The 19,081-nt window shown below is 34.5% G+C and overlaps 2 protein-coding genes and 1 long non-coding RNA gene across 6 annotated transcripts in view; 1 reads left to right on the forward strand and 2 right to left on the reverse strand.

Moving 5' to 3' along the window:
- The window catches only part of pros (prospero), a 161,254-nt gene that overhangs the window by 107,730 nt on the left and 34,443 nt on the right, over nucleotides 1–19,081 (reverse strand). The gene's annotated exons all lie outside the window — the stretch shown is intronic.
- LOC136411134 (tRNA N(3)-methylcytidine methyltransferase METTL6) overlaps nucleotides 1–19,081 on the reverse strand; it is a 192,083-nt gene that overhangs the window by 38,511 nt on the left and 134,491 nt on the right. The window lies entirely within an intron of this gene.
- Nucleotides 3,030–6,832, forward strand: LOC136410999 (uncharacterized). Its single transcript, XR_010752295.1, has 2 exons — nucleotides 3,030–3,091; nucleotides 6,711–6,832. It is a non-coding gene; the product is annotated as an uncharacterized lncRNA (long non-coding RNA).

The following is a 19,081-nucleotide window of genomic DNA, read 5'->3' on the forward strand; positions in this document are numbered from 1 at the left end:
TGTCATTTCCTACTACTAGTTAAAATAATCATAATTTCAATCTAGACATCATATCGTACCGTGAATGTAAGGACTAATTAGGTCATTTACTTATAGTCAACATTATTCTGTTCATGTGGAAAGTTAGACTGGTGTGACCTGAGAACCAGTTCTTCAATGTCCAGTCAAATATTAGTTGGTAACTAACAGGTAGATGAAGTAATTAAAACTGAAGTTAAAGTTTAATCAACAGTTGAAGTAACGAGAGCTTTATATAGTAGCACCTTCGCAATTCACAGTTGACTGTAAATTAGTTCATATGCAGGTTTTGCAGGACATTGAAAAACATGCCCTTTATTCATACAAATCTGAACAAGCAATGTTCCAGATTTTTTTATTAATTTGCTTGTTACATCATAATAATACATTCTAGATGCTTGAAATATAACTAAAATATATATATAATAAAAAATTGAAAATGCTAGAAAAATGGGCTAACTTCTATATTTAAGTGATGATATACAGTGTGTTATAAATGTCTGAACTCTTGTATACAGACCACAAGAGCAGTCAATGTTGTGATTTCGGTCTCGTACGAGACAGAAATCATGTCAGGCCAACAATAAAATTACTCTTTACGTCGAGACAGAATCCGAGACAATTTTGGTTATGGTCTTCCCGAACTTAATGTGCGAGACCGACTCCGAGACATTCACAATAAATTTATATTTTGGTTTCGAACGGAATAATTTTTTCCAAATTGTTATCTTTGATGGATATGGCGACGAGACCGTTACTGTAAATCAACACTCTCGGAAATCTCGGCCTCGAACGGAATAATTTTTTTCAAGTCTCTGATGAATGTGGCAAATCTAAACTGCCCGCCAATTGCTTTGCAACACTCGATTTATTGAACTAACTTGGAGACAGCACAACTCTGAAACGGATTAATGGAATTTTTCGAAAGAGGCGAATTCGGCCAGACCTGTCCATGTGCTGACATAGAAGAGTAATCAAAAATACGGTATGATGTTAATGTGAAATGATACAGGGTTGGAAAAAGATTATGTAATTTTGCTTAAACATTGCAGTTTCATTTTTAAGAGCAGAGCCTCAATACTTTGTATAAACGAATATAGTAAGAAATAAAAATGGCATTTCTGCAAACAATAAAAATAAACTACACATATTTGAGTACATTAAAAAAATATTATCTCGAATAAAGAATTTTTCAGCAAATACTCAATTATTTCCTCCGGATCGAAATTTTTCCCACTTAGTTGATGGTTGTGCAGGAACCTATCCTGTATATTCATTTTTTTTTCTAGCGGCAAAAAGAGGGTGAAACTATTTTAAAAACAAGAATTCCAAGTCTGATTTGTCAAGGGGAAACCGATAATGTTTTGTTGTAGATACTCCCAGGAGAAGAGAATCGTACGGCTTTTCGAAAATCGATTGGTATACCGGGGGTAAACAAAAAATGTGAATTTTTGGGAAATTGACTTATCAAAAGGGGTAATAGGTCGTTGATAAGGTGATTTCAAACAATTTTCAATTTTGAGTTAAAAAGTATACCTTGACATTTAAAAAACAAAAATTGGTTCTAATTGCAGTAAGTCGCAAAAACACCATATAACGTTTGATATAAGCAAAATTTTAGTTCCCTTAAGGATTTTTGGAAATAACAATCTACAACAGATTGATCTCTCAACTAATCTTCAACCATTCTCATTACCTAGCTATCATTGCAGATTAATTCGATTGGTTCAAATGCAGCTGATAAGGGCAATCCGATCTAGATCATGCTTTCCGAAAAGTACTATTATGTTATATTGACACTTTAAATCCCTGAATATATATGAGCAATAATTTTTGAGATCGAACATGCACCCGGTATAGAATATTTGTAGAGGGTTGAGACCAATGGAAAAACACAACTAGTTACAAATATCTTTTTCAGCATTTTCTTTTTAGCCATTCTCTAATCACGTATTCCATATAAATGAATCGATCGTAGTGATAGACAAAAACAAAAAGTCTTATTTTAAAATAAGCAACATATTGTAGAGGCCAAATTATATCAATTATTTTTCACTCACCTCTCAACTAAAACCTAGAAGGTATGAAAATATCTTTTTATATAATTTCATTTTTATCGAATATTTATTTTATATTTTTCTTATTATGTTCATTTTCAAGCGCCGCGATTTTATTGAGATGCTAACTATGTAACTAGTTTAATTGACCTCTTCAAATAACCAATACATCCGAACCCGAAATGCGGTCACCCTGTATAATGGCATTTTCCATTTCAATTTCCCTATGACACGGCATTTTTATATTCTTAAAAGCCGACATTACGTATTTCAAACAAACCACCCCCGAAGCGCAAAAACTAAGAAACCTAATTAAAAACAAAATTAAATTTTAATTTCCACCAGTTTTCCACAGGGACGGCGAAGAGAAGCGGGGCTATTTAAGGAAATTTATTGTGGCGCTGTACCTCTGCGACGGGGTGCATTTTTCTTGAAAAGTGCGCCCCCTGTAGAGCGCTCGGATCGTTAGTTCGCAAGATCCGAATAGTGCGCGTGCGCCGTTCATTTTTTCGAAACTCGTCGAGGGTTGTTTAACTAACGCCGAGGCGACGGAGGGTTGCGAAGTGGAGTCGATGGCCGCGCTGCTCTTCACCATCATGGGCCTTTATTAAGAGAGGGAGAGACGGGAGGGCTGTCTTAGATGAAAAATTGCCTCACTTTTAAAATCGAAGAAAAAAAAATTAAAAATCGTTTTTGTTACAATTGATTTTGACTGAGTAGCGCTGGTAAAGAAAGAGATGGTTACGTACCGAGCGACAAAGACAGCTGAACCATTACGTCTCATCCCTTTTCTATTAATTTACTTCGAATTGCTAATGTTATTAACTATAAGACAACAAAGACAAGATTGACTTCCTAATTTATATTTTATGATAATAACACTTCAAAGGAAATGTAGAAATAAAATCTTTACTGACACATTTTTAACATTTGCTTCTTTTCTAGATCATAGATGAGCAAACCTCTTCCTACGTGTCCAGAAATAAAATACTGATTGTACCCACTTATGAGTCAAGGTATGCATTTTGGACAATTATTAAATTATTATCCATATTTAAAGTAGTTTTACATTTTAGTTAAATTTAGTTATGAGTTTAATTATATTATTAATATTAATTGTATCAGAAATGTGTAATTTTCTAGCAAATAATAATGAGCACCAAAATAAAGTTCATATTACCATTAGAGTAATCAGGAATGATTAGCAAACACAAGCCATCAATCGCGACAGGTAAATGTGAAGTTATATTTTACGCAGTATGTTTTTATTTAAAAAAAAACAATTCGTGATGCACGTCTCTTTCTGGCCTTTTGATGATGCAATCACATTTACCGTTAAGACGTTTTCTCCATCCATCATTATTCACGCTCAAAATTTCGAATTTTAAAATTGGTCGAAATCTTGGTTGAAAGCTCTTTTCATTGCTTATTTTCACTCGCCAAATTCTTTGATACAATTAGTTTACAAAAATTATCAGGGATAGCATAATAAGTGCAAGAAAAATTATCGATAATTCCTCGGAAATTTGTACCAATTCAAATGAAAAATGCCTTTTTCAGTTTAAGTTTCACGAGTGCGAAATTTTCAAAAATTATTGATTTATTTTGTATTTCTCAGAAATTATAGAATCATATTGCTAGGGCCAGTAGGGAAATTACCAAGAGTAACAGCATTAGTGCATCAAAATTACACAATAATTTTTGCATGAAAATATTATTTCTAAAATTGTATGAGTTTATAAATATATTTTGTGCGAAAAAGACACCTAAGGGATAGTGTTCTTTTAAGAAAATATGAAAATGCATAAATACTACTTTTAATGTTACTTTAACGTTGGAATGCAAAATTATCTGGTTATTTTAAAGCACGCATACTATTTAGTGGATTATTTCTCGAAAAATTGACATTATGCTTATTGCTTGTTCGATTTTCAGTATTTTTGGTTTACTTTTTCTTTACAATTTTTTGGATTTTTCCTAGACATGAGCCCCGAAGGGAAACAAGTACTGTCAAAATATGATTGTCACTCCGCATCTGAATATCTCTCAGACACTTATCGGTAGCTAGCGGGTAATTATCAGTACCTGTCGAGCAATTTTCTCTGTAATTTTTCGATAATTGCAACACTCAAATGGGCAGTTTAACATAGGAGGGAAATATGAACAATAATAGCACTAGTGCAAATTGCCGCTGTAATTTCACACTGATGGCTTCAAAGTAACAATAAGAGACGAGTATTGCCTCATTAAAATATCAAATTTGACAGATGAATGAAATTCTCAAGGGTAACATAATAAGTGCAAAGAAAATTATCGATAATTTTTGCAAAATTTGCACAATTGTAAATGAAGTCGAAAAAAGCAGGACCAGATACAGTGCATGAGTGCCTTCTTTAGTTTAAATTGCTTAAGCATAAAATGGTCAAAAATTACAGATTTATTTTTGTTACACGAATTGTATTTAAGAAGAGAATTTCGTGAATCATATCAAATTTCTTGGTCACGAAATCTTGGTAATTATTGGTCTTTATTTAATTAGTTATCAATAACATTTAAGTATAAAATTGCTGCTAAGGAAATTAAGAGGTAGTTCGTTAGTTCAGTTTATTAAATATTTGAAAAACCACGGAGTTTTGAAATAAGAAATCATTTGATAGAACTTCAGCTAAGCATGTAGTTTCTTCTTTCATTAAAAAATTGTAGTTTTGATAAAAAAATAAGTTTTTATGAGCATCCGTGTATTATTCCGAAAAAGTAAATAAAGGAAAAGAGTAATTAGTTTTCCCACACTTTTCCGTATTCACTAAGCTGGACCACCCTGTGTACATGACGTGTTGGAATGGGTGAAAAGGGCTTTCAACAACAGAATTCCCGGTTCGTTTTTGCAAAAATAAATTTTATAACTGATAATGTGATACTACATAATAATATATGAATAATAACGACTTGTCATCCCTGTCATTGGTCTCACTGTTAACGTGAGCATTTTTTACATTTCCTATGGCAGAGGTTCCGAAGTTTTTGCTTCAAAATCTTGGCCAAACCTGTCAATAAAATATTTAAGATCATCTTGAAGAAGATAGAAGTGTGAATACCATTCTGCCCTATCAGCAATGCTCCTCTCCATCTAAATGAAGGAGAGTCAAAGGGGCAACGTTCATGGTAAATGAATATGGGCTTGGCACCCTTTTTTGGATATATACCGTTCAAATAATTTTCGAGTTGCTGCTCGTGGGTGCCGAAAACCACTTTTATGTGCCACACGCACCCTTATTACTGGAAGTGACTTATCGCACTTTTCTACTAGAACAACAGTCATACGGGTTTAGTTACTAACGCAACCTTCACTTTTCTAAACTAATCGGAACAAACGTTTCAGTAAATAGTGAAATACATTGCTATAATAATAAAGCTGTACAAGTTACTTGCATAAGTCTGTTTATTCAGCGAGTTGCTACAGGTTAGCGAGACTTAGTTACTTGCGCCAGTAACTAGTTCCTGTATATGCTCCTTTTCTGCTAACGTATCCATAAATTCTTAATATTTTCTGTCATTTCTTTTTCAATAAGCAGCTCCAGATGTAGTTTTATTTTGTTTTTCTTTCACCTTGGCCTATTTCTCTCTGTTTTCCTGGGTTTTTCCTATCAAATCATTGAACATAATAACTCAACTCTTCTGCTCCTCAATTTTTCTGTTTGGCTAGTAAAAATAAGGATCTCATATCTACAAAAAATTATTCATGTCCCAGAAAATCCTTAAACTTCTCAAGCGGTTTAATGCTCAGTTTAAATCATTTTGGCACGCGAGTGTGGTGTGTTTGCACAGAGTCGTCCCAGACGGGTGTGCATATTAACATTTTATTTCCGTTATAAACTTTAATACGGACTCCTCAATAAAATTATCGTGCTGTACGAGAAAAAATTAAAAGGACGTGTCAGATTATCTAAGAGGAATTTAAAATATTGCCTCTTAAAATAAGCTCTTGGAACGGAATCGCATGTCTATAAATAACTCTATTTGACCTATCAAACACAAAAATTATAAATTTTGGCTACCGCAATTAATTTAATTAAAGTAATTTAATATATCTATAAAATAATATGTAATGATACATTCATAACAATGGTTAATTAATTTAGCTAATAGACCATGATTACATTAATGGAACTTATCCTCTAACCGGACATCACACCACAATACTATTCTACTTATAAAGTTTTAAGTGCTTCCAAAGTTCATAGCAAATCAATACTAAAAATTTATGAGACAACAGATAATACCCAATAAACTCAACCAAAATAATCATCGAAGGTGTAAAGTATCACGACCGATTTTCATTATTTACGGCCAATTAATGCCGCAATTAAATAATTTGGCCCTAATTAGAGCATGATGTAAAATAAATAAATCCGCTTTAAATAATACAGACCGAATATCACTGTAGTTTAGGTGTAAATCCATATTAGAATCCGATATTCGTATTTTGTGCATTTCTAGCTATATTTTAGATTTATTTATTAGTGGTCAGTGATAGGGATTGCCATGAGGTATATTTAATTATCTATAGTTTCGTTTAAAGAAATTATTTTCAAATTGTTTAATTTTTGGTAATAAACACAATTATTGTGATTTTAGGTCTGCACTGCTATTCGAGGCTTTGGGGGCGCAGGCGGGACGTCAACTACAGACGTGGCAATATGCTTTTAGCCTTTAAAATCGCTTTTAACATGTAAATAAACTGCTTATTTATTGCTTTATAGAGTGCTTATTTCTCAATAATCTCTAAATCCTTGGCACTGCATGCTCTTCTGCTTTTTTCCCGCTTACAGGGTATAGCTTGAACTTCCCCTATGAATTAGGGACGAGATCGCCACCTATGGGGCGCGTCCGTAACTAAGGGTTACTCATTTTGCACTTTAGATGGAGCTAGTAGGGGCGGAGCAGCTTAAAGATATCACGGTTTTATGCCAGGACGATTTTCGATTTGAAAACGAGTTGTGAGAGGTGGGAAGACAGGAGCGGCCTCAGTTGAATTATGAAAGAAGCCGTATTTAGATTTCAACACATCTAGTAAGGGTGGTATGCATGCGATTACTTGTGCACCACGTTGTAGAAAGGGATTTCAGATTCAGACTTATATAGACAAATACAGAACCTATGCATGTCCAATATAAAAGTGTCTAGCTTCAGAAACCTTCACACGGTTATAGATGAAGGTCTGCAAATAAATGGCTAGAACTTTTTTTAGAAAATGTTTATTTCCGAATATTCCCGAAAATAAGACAAATAGTTGAACACGGGAAACGGGTTCAGAGAAATGCACCTCTGAACTATCATACGAGGGTATTCGCAGTGCAATATGTGACGAAAAAAAAATACTACAAGGCGCCAGGCTGCGTGCGATCGCAGACGACGCGACGAGATGGCTGTTGACCGAGATTACGGCTAATAATTGTAATTTAAAAGCATATCCTGTCGTATGAAAGCTTTCTGCTCTACTTTGAAAGATGTGAAGTCAAAATGCCTAGCCAACACCGTGTTACGCGCATGCCTTCGTTAAATAAAGTATATCAGTGACGTATTTTAAGACGAATTAAGAAATAGTGAATTATTTAACTGTTATATTATCGATAGATTAAAAGATAATACGTAAAACATGCGGCAATTTCCTGCTTATTTTTTCAAATATTTTGGAGGGAGAGGAGGATGATAGACTAATTGGCCCTATAAAGGAGCCACTACTGTTTTCTAGTTTTTTGCCCCTGTGTAACAGTTTTCTTCCGCAATATGTTAGACTTCAAATATAAATAAATAATTGAGTGGCGCACCACATGAGTATTTTCTTAGTTCTTTTTTATATATTTTATATTTTTTCACAGTGGTTCGATAACAGTTTCATATAACATAATACAAAACAGGAAGCAGGATTCGAAATGTCAATTCCTATAAATAATAACATTCATTTGCACCTAAATATTACACGCAAGTTCAATGAATGTGAATAATTGTAATCTATATCTCTTTTGGTTTCCGAGATACATATATATTACATTGATCAATCTTCATGATTTGAATACTAATAATTGAGGATTATAAATTTCTAGTCCTTATTCAAAGGCGCAAAAGTTCCCCAGACTACATTTCTTCATCACACACAATTTGATCGATGGATTAAAAAACAGAAAATTTGCAGCTGGACTCAAAAATACCTCGAAATGATCGTCTGCTTGTACAACTTTGGTAGATGATATCTTATAGTTTTCGAGATACGAGAGATGTGGGGCTAGTTTGATACCTGTCTTGAAGGTACTTATTTTTGAATGAATGTTCTTTAAATTACATTTCCATGAGTCTTGATCATTAGCTAACACCATCAGTTATCAGGATCAATATGATACAAATCGGATTTTTTTATGAAAATAGGAATTTTAATTCAACAATTAGATGAAGTTACTTAAAGTGTCTTATATTGGGTGGTTATTCGTGGAGGAAGCGTATGAAAAATATGACAAAAAAATCATGAATATGTTTCGGATTTAGATATCTTTTATCACTGGGATTATTGGGATCTCGTAAACCGTAAGAGTTGCAAAGTCCGTCAAATTAGAGAAAATTTAAGCATTTTCACGCTGACTAAGCAGACGTTTGAAATAAAAAACAGCAGCTGCAACTTTTGATGGCTATGTAATTTCTTGCGTTCTATTTTTTAGGTTTTATGGCATTTTTATGGTTTTTAGGATCTTCAACTGTCTGTCATCCTCAATTATTAACCTGGCATTTCTTATTAATTTTTTTCTGAATTTTCTTCTATATCTGTAGAATCTCTATCAGTACTCACCATCACTTTCACTATCTAATCTCCTTCATGGATTTGCACCTCATTATTGGCATTTTCTATTTCATTTGTAACCTAGTTTACCTTGATTTTCACTTCTGTTGGGATTTACATTTTCATTAACATTTTTATACCACAATGAGTATCTAAACTCCTGGTTAGAATCAACTGTATAATGCTAATTTTTAGTCTAACTTTGGAGACACATAACTGGAAAGCAAAAACATATTTAAGCGCGGCTTGTGTCAAATTCAAACGGCAAGTTTGGAAAGTATTATCAAACCTCAAAACATTCTCTGATACACACGCTTGAATGCAAAATTATCTGGTTATTTTGAAGCATGAATGCTATTTACTGGAATATTTCCAGAATAAGGAAAATTGGTGTCATACGTGGTGTTCACTATTTCTCGCATTTTTTTATAACTTATCCTGGAGATCATGACCGAAGCGACACCTCTTTAAGAACTATTGCTAAAATTTCATTTTTCTTTGACGTTGATATATTAATTGATACCTGCTGCAAAAAAATACAAATGTAGGTCTTTACCTGTAAGATATTTATTAATCGTTCGGGGGCATTTAATGGTATACAGGGTGTTCTAAAAAAGCAGAAAATATTATGGAAGGCGATTTCGTCGATTAAAATAAGATGATTCTTCGTTTAAACAAAAAGTCGTAAACATTTCATTATTGAGATGCAGGGTGTTAATATTTCAATTTTTTATAAAATTTTCTTTCCAAACAGCTTCAGTTTTTGAGATATCATATTTAGAATCTTCACCTATACAGTTTAAAAATCGTTGTTAAAATCTAGAGGGCGGTTCTTTTTCTGGGGTCAGTTCCTTTTTTCACTTCAAAGTTGTTTATGGTGAGCTAGTGGTTTCTCAATGCCCAAAAATCTAATTATTTATGCAATTTAGACACCTTCCTGCCTGTAATTTTTTTTCGTAACTGTAACTCTATCGGGTCTATTTGTGAAAATAATATTGAAAGCACCCCAATTTACCTTAAAAATTCGCGTATTCACAAACCAACCCGACGAACAGGTGGACTAGTTTAATCAATGGAAAAAATTACTGCATTGCTTGCTATTTTAATATGTAACTTGAAAACTGTTAAAGATAAGAAAAAAAACAAGAGACAAAAAATTTTGTAAATAAACAAGAAATTGGACTATCGACCGCTTAGTTCTTGTCGACGACAAAACTAAGCCGCTAGTAGCGTAATGCAAAAAAATTGGAGTTGTAAAAAGAGAGATGACTTCAGAAATCTAAAGCAGTTCTGCAGTGAAATCTTAAAAAAACCTGAAATTTTAATCTCGTGTATCTAAGTAACTCAGATCAAATCTTAGTAAATGTCAATGGCAAACCGCACAAACCAAAAGAATCATTTTGTTTGAAAGTAAGTGTCTAAGATGTCGTTTTCGGTCTGAATATTTAATCGGTTTAATCGGTTCATTACTACAGAAGAACAGAAGTTTGGGTAATTACACACAAAGCACAATCCAAATTTCTAAGTGACAGAACAGTGACAGTCTTGAACAGTTACTTTCTGATAATGCCTTATTTACACTTACGCTCTACTGATGGACTGTTACAAATTACGAAATATCGAATATATTGACGATAAAACCTATACAAAATGCTCTAATTTCAATGTTGTAACTATGAAAAAATGTAATATCTATTGTATTGCGAATATTTCGGGAATTGAAACCCAGCCAAATATGGAACGTTGAACCTAAAACAATACGAGTATGATATGTCTTACTCTTTCCAAGACCCAAACGGCATAGTTGTGGAACACTGAATTCAGTAGTCCGAAAAAAGGAAAGGATAGTGTCATGCGTGCCTTGTCCCTATCTGTCATCTGACTTGTCACTTATTACACAACTTATTAAATCTTTTGCATATGCGTCAGTGTGTGCCTGGTAGTCCCAAATAACAGATGGCAAATGACAAATGACAAATGGCAAATGACAAATGATAGATGACAGGGAACACTTCGGTGCGTTTTGACTACAGAGGTTTCACAAATCACTGTCCACGTACTACGAAACTGTTTTCACGTTGATGCAATTTACAATGCCCCAAATACAATAAAATAGAATAAAGAGAAGTCCCTAAATCAATCTGATAGAAACAGCAGAGAATAAATTCGAACCGATAATGACTTTTAGGCCATTTAGTTATACCCCGTGAGTCTGACATTTTTTTATAAAAATGCATAGAGGAACTTGTTAAATGATTAGCCGCAGTTTCGAGCGGAATACTAATGGACAAACCAGGGCGAGCAAAAAGGACAGACATAGGACATCCCTTTGCAGGCCTGGCAGGCGCACTTTGTTAAAGAGTTTCATTATTTATGGCCAAGCGCCGGACAATGCAAAAAATATGTCCACTGCCCTACCGGGGGCGAAATGCAATCCTGCAATATATTGCACCGAATTTATTTAAGTCGGACCGGATCGCTGTTAACAATGCCAATTGTTCGGCCCCACTGCGTGTAGGGTTTGCAATTGAAAATTTGCTATACGGGGACCCCATTCAAAGCGGGTTCTGGCCATTTCGAAAACTTTTCAGGCCCCATAATGAACACACAGCTCACCAAAACAAAAACAGTCCGAATTAATGATTGTTAGTTTTTATTGTGGCGGTCGTCAATGCATGGGAATGGTCAATTATTTTTTTTTTGTTCTAAATAACATCGATACAAATGCTATTTTGTTTCTGGATAAAAACCGCTAATCGTCAGTTGGATTAATTGTAATTTTATTATTACTTCCTGGCCCGAGATTTAAGAAGTCGCAAAACCAAAAATTAATGGTCAGGGATCTCTCAAGCATCAGAATAAAAAAATTTATAAGATTCCTTGATAAAATAAGAATTCGTTGTGACGTACTTCACACTCTAAGATGATCAAAGATCATGGTTCTGTGCTATGGTCTTATTTCTGCATTTTCACTTTAAGACATCATCATATCTGTATGGACCATCAAAATGAAGGACACACATTCATAGTTCCAAGTCCTCGTACTCAAAACTCAGTCCAATATAACGTTTTAGAAGGACCAAGAACGAATTCATTCAAATAATAGAATCTTCGAACGATTAAAAACTTGAAAAAAATCTACTAAACGAAATTCAGCTACGTGGTCAGAAATCGCTAGAAATTTTGAACTAGTTTGTCTTATCTTGTAACATCATATTTATTACGTGTTTTTAATAGTAAATATAGTAGGTACGTGCAGAATATTTGTAGATGAATTTTCCGACATTAAAAATCTGTACTTTCTTTAAAATTTATCTATCTGGTAGTAACGTTATGCTGGAAATTAGACCTAAGGGATTTTAATACTAAAAAATATCTGCTTTTTCTTTGTTAATGTAACATATTCGTGTTATTTAATTGTTAAATAAAATATAGAATATAAAAAAGTTTGTAGTAAAAAATATTGTCCGTCACACGAATATATATAAATGTGTTTAGCAGGGCTCTCCAAGCTTCACCTATTGCTCGTTCTCAACTCTTCTGCAACTCCCTTCAAACCTTAAATTATTTGTCAATCGGATACAGAAATAGCTATTAAATCTTTAGTAAATAAAACGGTATTTTAGAGCGTTGAAAAACTGCACATTAGATTTCGTCCTGGTATTATCGATATTATATAGAATGGAATTTCCTTCCAATTTGGAGCGAATTACTACTTCATAGACCATAAGTATAAAGAAGGTAAGGAAGAAATTTGTTATGTCAGATATTTGTAGAGTCAATTTTGACTTTTTATTTGCAGACGTAAGGATTTCTTGAAAATGAAAATGTACAAATCAATGTCCTACTTGTTTCCAAACATGACATTTTACAACTTATAGTAATCTGCCGTAGAGGACAACAAAGTGAATTGTTATAGAGTCAATAGGTTTTAATTATTGCATCAAATAAAAGATATTTTGGAACTAGTCGGAATTTATCGAATTTTAAAAGCCCATTTTACTGGGTTTTAAAATATTTTACTTCAATTTAACCGACCTAGAAACTCATCCAATAACGGAGATTCCCATATATGCATATATTCTCCAATATCACTCATCCTGGAATGTTTATCAGGGGTAATTTTCATAATTCTCTTACATCTTTTGATATCGATTTGATCCGTCTTTCCTTCGTATATTTTGTAAAGAAGTTTTTTACCTAAGTACTTTGCCCAAAATGGTAAACGAATATAAAAAGTCAATTTTCGATCTTACGAAAAGTGCAAAACTGCATGAAAATAATGCTGCTTTCCCCCGTCTCAAACCTCTATAAAAGCCCTAGAATTTCAAAGGCAATAAAATTTTATCCGTCCGAAAAGGCACTAAAGGCAATAGTGCAAGCAGCAGAAACAGCAGGGACGGAAGGCCCTTTGGACAATTTGTAGGGCCCGTTTCGGGGAAACAAAATGGCCGTATTTGTTCGGGATGGGGACATAAAATCGTATGACCCCTTTCGGGAAAGTGCTCTGTCGGAATTCCCATTGTGGCGTCTAATTAGATCGGCCGCTTTGAAATTTGCTTTTATTAAAATTTGTATGTAGAAACATCGCTAATGGGCTTGGGCGCTTAATCTTGCTTGGCGGTTTATCTACTAAAAAGTCCCTTTTTTTGTTCTGGCTTCGGTTCATTTAATGAAGGACTTATTAAGTGCCTAATTCGAATAACTAATTCGAAACTAAGGATAATTCTGGGTACCGTAATAATTATTTATATACGAAAGGAGAGCGAGATGTGTCACCTTTGTGCTCGCTCAATAAAGTAGCAATCGACATCGATCTATCGATGCAACTAATGTTATGGAAAAATATCGAAATTTCATGACTCACTGCATGACAAATACAAACACATAATATGGATGATACATACATACATCCGCGTTGAGAGTAGCCATGCAAGCGCCCTAAGCCGATTCCATCTCGTTTCGCATATGGAATTTTTTTGCGAAAAGCTAGAAGATATGCACTTTCTGTTCAATTTTTCTACCTGAAAGTAGTTTGTTGCCAGTTAAGACTGGAAAGTTGACATAAAGGATCGGCAAAGCCATTTTCCCAGCCCTGTTATTTTGTTTTTCCGATTCTTCTGTCTGTGAATAATGGCGTGAACCTTTGAATAGTTACAATGTCTTTAGAAACATGTTTAATATTTATCTCAATGTATTATAAAATCAAATATAAAATAGCCAACTTCAGGTGTAAAAAAATATTGCATGTCATGCGACCGAAAATGTGCTTAACAGGCCTCTCTAAACTTCCAAATTTATTGGAATATATTTGACTCGGCCGGCAAAACACCATTTTCCAATCTTGTAGCGTAAATAAATATTACAGCTCCCGTGCTGTAATGGATTACTTGGAAGTTTGCAAGTGCGTGTGGAAAAGAAACTTTATCACTTTCTCTCAAAGTAATTAAGTGAAGTACGAAGAGACATTCGCCAATTGGTGTAGAAAACCATCTGGCTAGAAATGCGTTCGGGTTTCATTCCTCGCATCACAATTTTTTTTTGTTTAACGTGCCTTTGCAATAAGAGGGTAATTTGACTAATGATATCAGCTTCAAAGGAAAAACCGGGCCTCTGAAAAGCAGTCCCTTTTTTGTGCAATTAACAATTTACAACCCCTCCGGTCAAAGCCGTAAATAAGACGAGACAAAGAGCCGAAAATCCTTTAGAAAACAGATCCAAGCTGCCCAGTTTAAACAGAGAGAGTGTCCACCGCAAAAACCGGAGCCCCGTCGCATCTTCTTCCCGCAAAAACGGGGCTCCGGCACTAAAAACCCGGAGTTTCGGAGAAGCGGCCATTCGAACTCGAATGTATTTTTAAAGCCGGATCAAGAGGGCCGCTTCCCCCACCCCGGCGCTAAGGGCGCCGCCTCCCTCGTTCTCATTGGCTGGAAAAAGTTCGCAGCACCGCATCTCATTAAGGAGACTTTAGAGTTTTACCGCGCGCGAATTTCCAACCCTATAAATCAAGGCCTGGTTTCGGGGTGTGGGGCGACGCCACTGGAGCGAGTTTGGCCCCCTCGAACCAAGGCCGACTCGGTTAGTCTAAGCCGGATAATGTGTTGATTTAAAGGAGGGAAAAACTTAAGTTCCTCAATGAAAAATCGCGCCATTCGTCCTGCGATATGGACGGATTTCTGGACCTGAATGTATGCTCATCCCAGGTTTTCGAAAGTCAGGTGTTGTGGCTTTCAGTGAATTATTGCTACTTATACCGGGGGCTTTTACCGCATTTTTATTTCCGGTGCATTTTTAGTAGCATGGTGACCTGATTGAACGTTAAAAGGCGTAAAAGTTTGCATTGGAGGTTTAGTAAAGTAAGCAGTAAGACGTAAGAAGCTAGAATTAAGAGAATTCTTAGAAGTTGGATTGATAAGATATGTCACCTTAAGATTCCATATTGTATTATTTCAGTATTCAATTCGTTCACATCAACTGGCTCTGCAAAGCTTCAGAATCTTAAAAATTGCAGGAGTTGGCAGGTTCGACCTTGAATTAACCTGTCCAGATAAGCCACTGGCGTACGCGACAAGTTACACAACATGACCTAAAAAAATTAATGGAAACGAATTTAGTAGTCCCATAACCGAAACGTTCAATAAATTTGACAAAATGAGTCCACATTCATATTGTATTGGACAACAGCCAACTAAGGGTGAAGTCCTAGGAGAACACGTTATTGAAGAGTCGTCTAATTCCCATACATATACAGGGCAACCCATATTTTATAGTCAGAAATTTAGGAATGGATAGCAAAAGAAATTTTAAGGAAAGTTCCATATATGAACACATGTCCTAATTGTCATGATTTTTAAGCTATAGGGTGATAAAAGTTTTCAAAATAATATTCTTTTTATTTTTTTAATTCCAAACCGTTAAAGTATTCCAAACCAAATTTGGTACACAGAATGCTCTCATGAGGTATAACACAAATAACCACTATCGAGTGACCAAGTTCGCCAGTGGTGGAGATAGAGGTATTGAGTAGTAGTAATTCGATAAAAAAACAAATATGTATCGAAAAAATAAAAATGATATTCATGAGATTAAACATTTAATTGTCGACCAAAAGTGCTCCTTGACATTTTTCCGTACCTGTTAGCGTTCCGCCGTAAACTGGATTTTTGTGATTTATTGCCCTTGGGCCGGTTGCATTTCAGATGTGAACATCAATCATAGATGTAGCACAGATATCACAAAAAATCATGGATATTATAGAACTTAAATTTCAAGCGCTTTGAAAGTTCGAAAATTAAAAAAGTATTATTGTTATTTTTTTGATGTTGTTATTCTGTAATTCATAAACGAAAAATATGGGACCTACTTTTATATGACCAACCGATCACAAAATATTCTTTGCTAACCATTTCCGAACTCTTGATTATAAAACCTGGGACGCCATGTAAGTATCTCTTTTTTCAGCAAGTATATCATTTTTCACGTCATTGTCTCCATCAACTTCTCCTTTCCAAAATCCTACATTCCATATTATTCCAGAGATAAGTAAAGTGTTGATTTTGCGGCCTTGATCTTAATATGAACACCAAAACTGTCTCGGTTTTTATTCTTTGTTATCATTTTCTGTAAAGTTTGCGAATTACAAAAAATAATTTTTATCCAGTAAAACATTATACTTCCCACGATCATGCATAATATAAATGGTAGTTAAATTATTAAACAATTTAATTGATAATAACATCTCGAACCGCAGTCGAACGCACGGTGCCTCCATAGTGTGCGATTTTATCATAGGCAGCCAAATATACACAACATCAACAAAATAGTCAATAATCAACTTCCAACAATACTCCCATGAATGACGGGCTGCGTTCACGAGTCGCTGTCAAACTTTTATCTCTAGAGGTGAAAGTTAACGTTATGGGACATTCTCTTTCTAGGAATGAAAACGGCGTTTTCGATTAAGGTAAAGTATGATGAAGGCTGTTTTTTGTATATGGTCGTAGAAAAAATCCTTTTGCCGTGGCAGATTTTGTTGTTCTTCGTTTACCTGTATATTATGCCAATGAAATATGGTGTATCAAAAAAATATTTCAATGTCAACCATTTCACAGTTAACTTTCTCATGAAATGGCAGAAGTAACGGCCTATTTTATAACATTTTTAGTAAGGAATTTTAAGTTCTAATTGAACAATTCCAGAGTTTAGACTTGATATTTGTTTGACTTAGAATTATAAAACTGACTTAAAATTTAATCTCTAGTTTAATTTAATTGTTACGAAAACCCTGAGATTAATCGTTTTACACCATTCCACAAAACGGGTAATGCCCACTTTTAAAATTTTTTCACTACCTAACATTCCTAAAGGAATGATTAAGAAAATTCATGTCTATCTAAACTCTATCTGTCATTTCCACAGTTAGAATATGAGAACTTATCTGAGCGGAAAAGTTACTTACGTTACAAGACCGGAAAGTAACGTTTTGCAGATCGAGCCTGAGTTAGATAAATTTAGAACCGAAAGCGCAAATTTTCCAGTTAAATAAAAAAAAAAGTTAGTATCTTAGCTATAAGCAAGAAATCTCTAAGATGATTTCGTTAGACCTTAACATCGTTCCCAAAACTGGGCAAAAGATGCCGTCGAAGATTGGTTCGAATTTGAATCAATTTCTCAAACTGCAATATGGGTCGATTGATTCAACTTATGCCCTGTTCTTTCAAAAAAAGTTTCCTACGCTTGATGAGGCTTAGAGCATATTGTATTTTATGTTATAATTGACTAATTTCTATAGTTCCTACACCAGATTTTACAAAGCAGTGAAAAGACCTTTTCCTTTGGGCACTAATATGCTCAGTGACATTAGAAGTGTTACACCCAGTAGGAATAATTTTTTAGAATTGATGTTTTGGCAATTGGGTAGTCTTACGTCCAGAATGAAACGATAAACTTTGCAAACAATATTAACATATAATCTGAAAAAAAAATGTGTTTAACGACCCCGTAGATGAGTACACTCCTACACACGTCAAGGCATCAACAAAATTAGATGATCGATGTTTGCTTGCGGTACCTCGGTCTAAGCAACTTCGTAGATTAACTGTGCCAGAGACTGTGGAGGATGGGGTAAAGTGGGCAATTTTCTCCCTATCATATCCCACACATGTTCAATGGGATTTAAATCCCCCAGTCAAAATCGCTAAGATGGTGATATTGTTGATGTCCTCGGACTCTAGGCATTTTGCACAAGTAGACGGAGGCATAAGAACTAAAAACATCTGTACTAAGCAGCTCGCATAAACCGTTGTCTTTACAAAAAACTAAGAGATAAAACTTTTTTTTACACATAATTCCACAGATAAAATGTTGATCATGATATCATAGCCTGTTTTCTATATAGTCGTTCTGTTGCCAAAACATCAATTCTGAAAAATGATTCCTAGTGGGTGTAACACTTCTAATGTCACTGAGTGTATATCATTTAAAGATTAATTTGCGTTTTCAACTGATTTTACCCTAAATCATCACAAATTAAACAGAATCGACCCAAATAACCCCGAACTTCATCCAACCACTTCCACACTATATTACCATTTTTGCAGACCGGGAACTCAAGCTTGGTTTTGGCAATTTAATTTAACTTTCATTTCTAACTAGAACTAATCGTGACTTGTTTGCTGGTCCATTGAGGTACCGTACGCCTAATGCGAAGCTAACAAACTTAACATCAAGTTATTAAAACACTAGCAGCTTTACAAAAAATACCGTTTCCGTATATATTATAGTGTCGACCAAAGTTGAACCAAAATTACATCAATGTGTTCGCACTTACGTCATGCTTAGGTTTGCAAATATGTTAATAATTTGATTCTAAATGAGTTAAAAGGGCCCAAGCCTGTAACTTTAACCGCAACAGTCAAACAATACGTCGGTTTTACATCATTTATAATCTGTTAATGGTGCGGCCTTAGATAGTCTACAAATTTCCCCCGATAGATAAAAACCGATCGCACCATACCCGTGTTTTAATCTATCAAATCGATTTTATGTGACGTTTTTATGATTCCAAAGCTGATTGGCAATAAAACACTGCAGGTAGAAGATGTCCCATGCTTTCATGATATTCTAAATATTGTTGATATTATAAGTTATGAATGGCTTAATTGGACTACTATTTCGC

The sequence above is a fragment of the Euwallacea similis genome, chromosome 9 (assembly GCF_039881205.1).
Source record: "Euwallacea similis isolate ESF13 chromosome 9, ESF131.1, whole genome shotgun sequence".
NCBI classification, from domain to species: Eukaryota; Metazoa; Arthropoda; class Insecta; order Coleoptera; family Curculionidae; genus Euwallacea; species Euwallacea similis.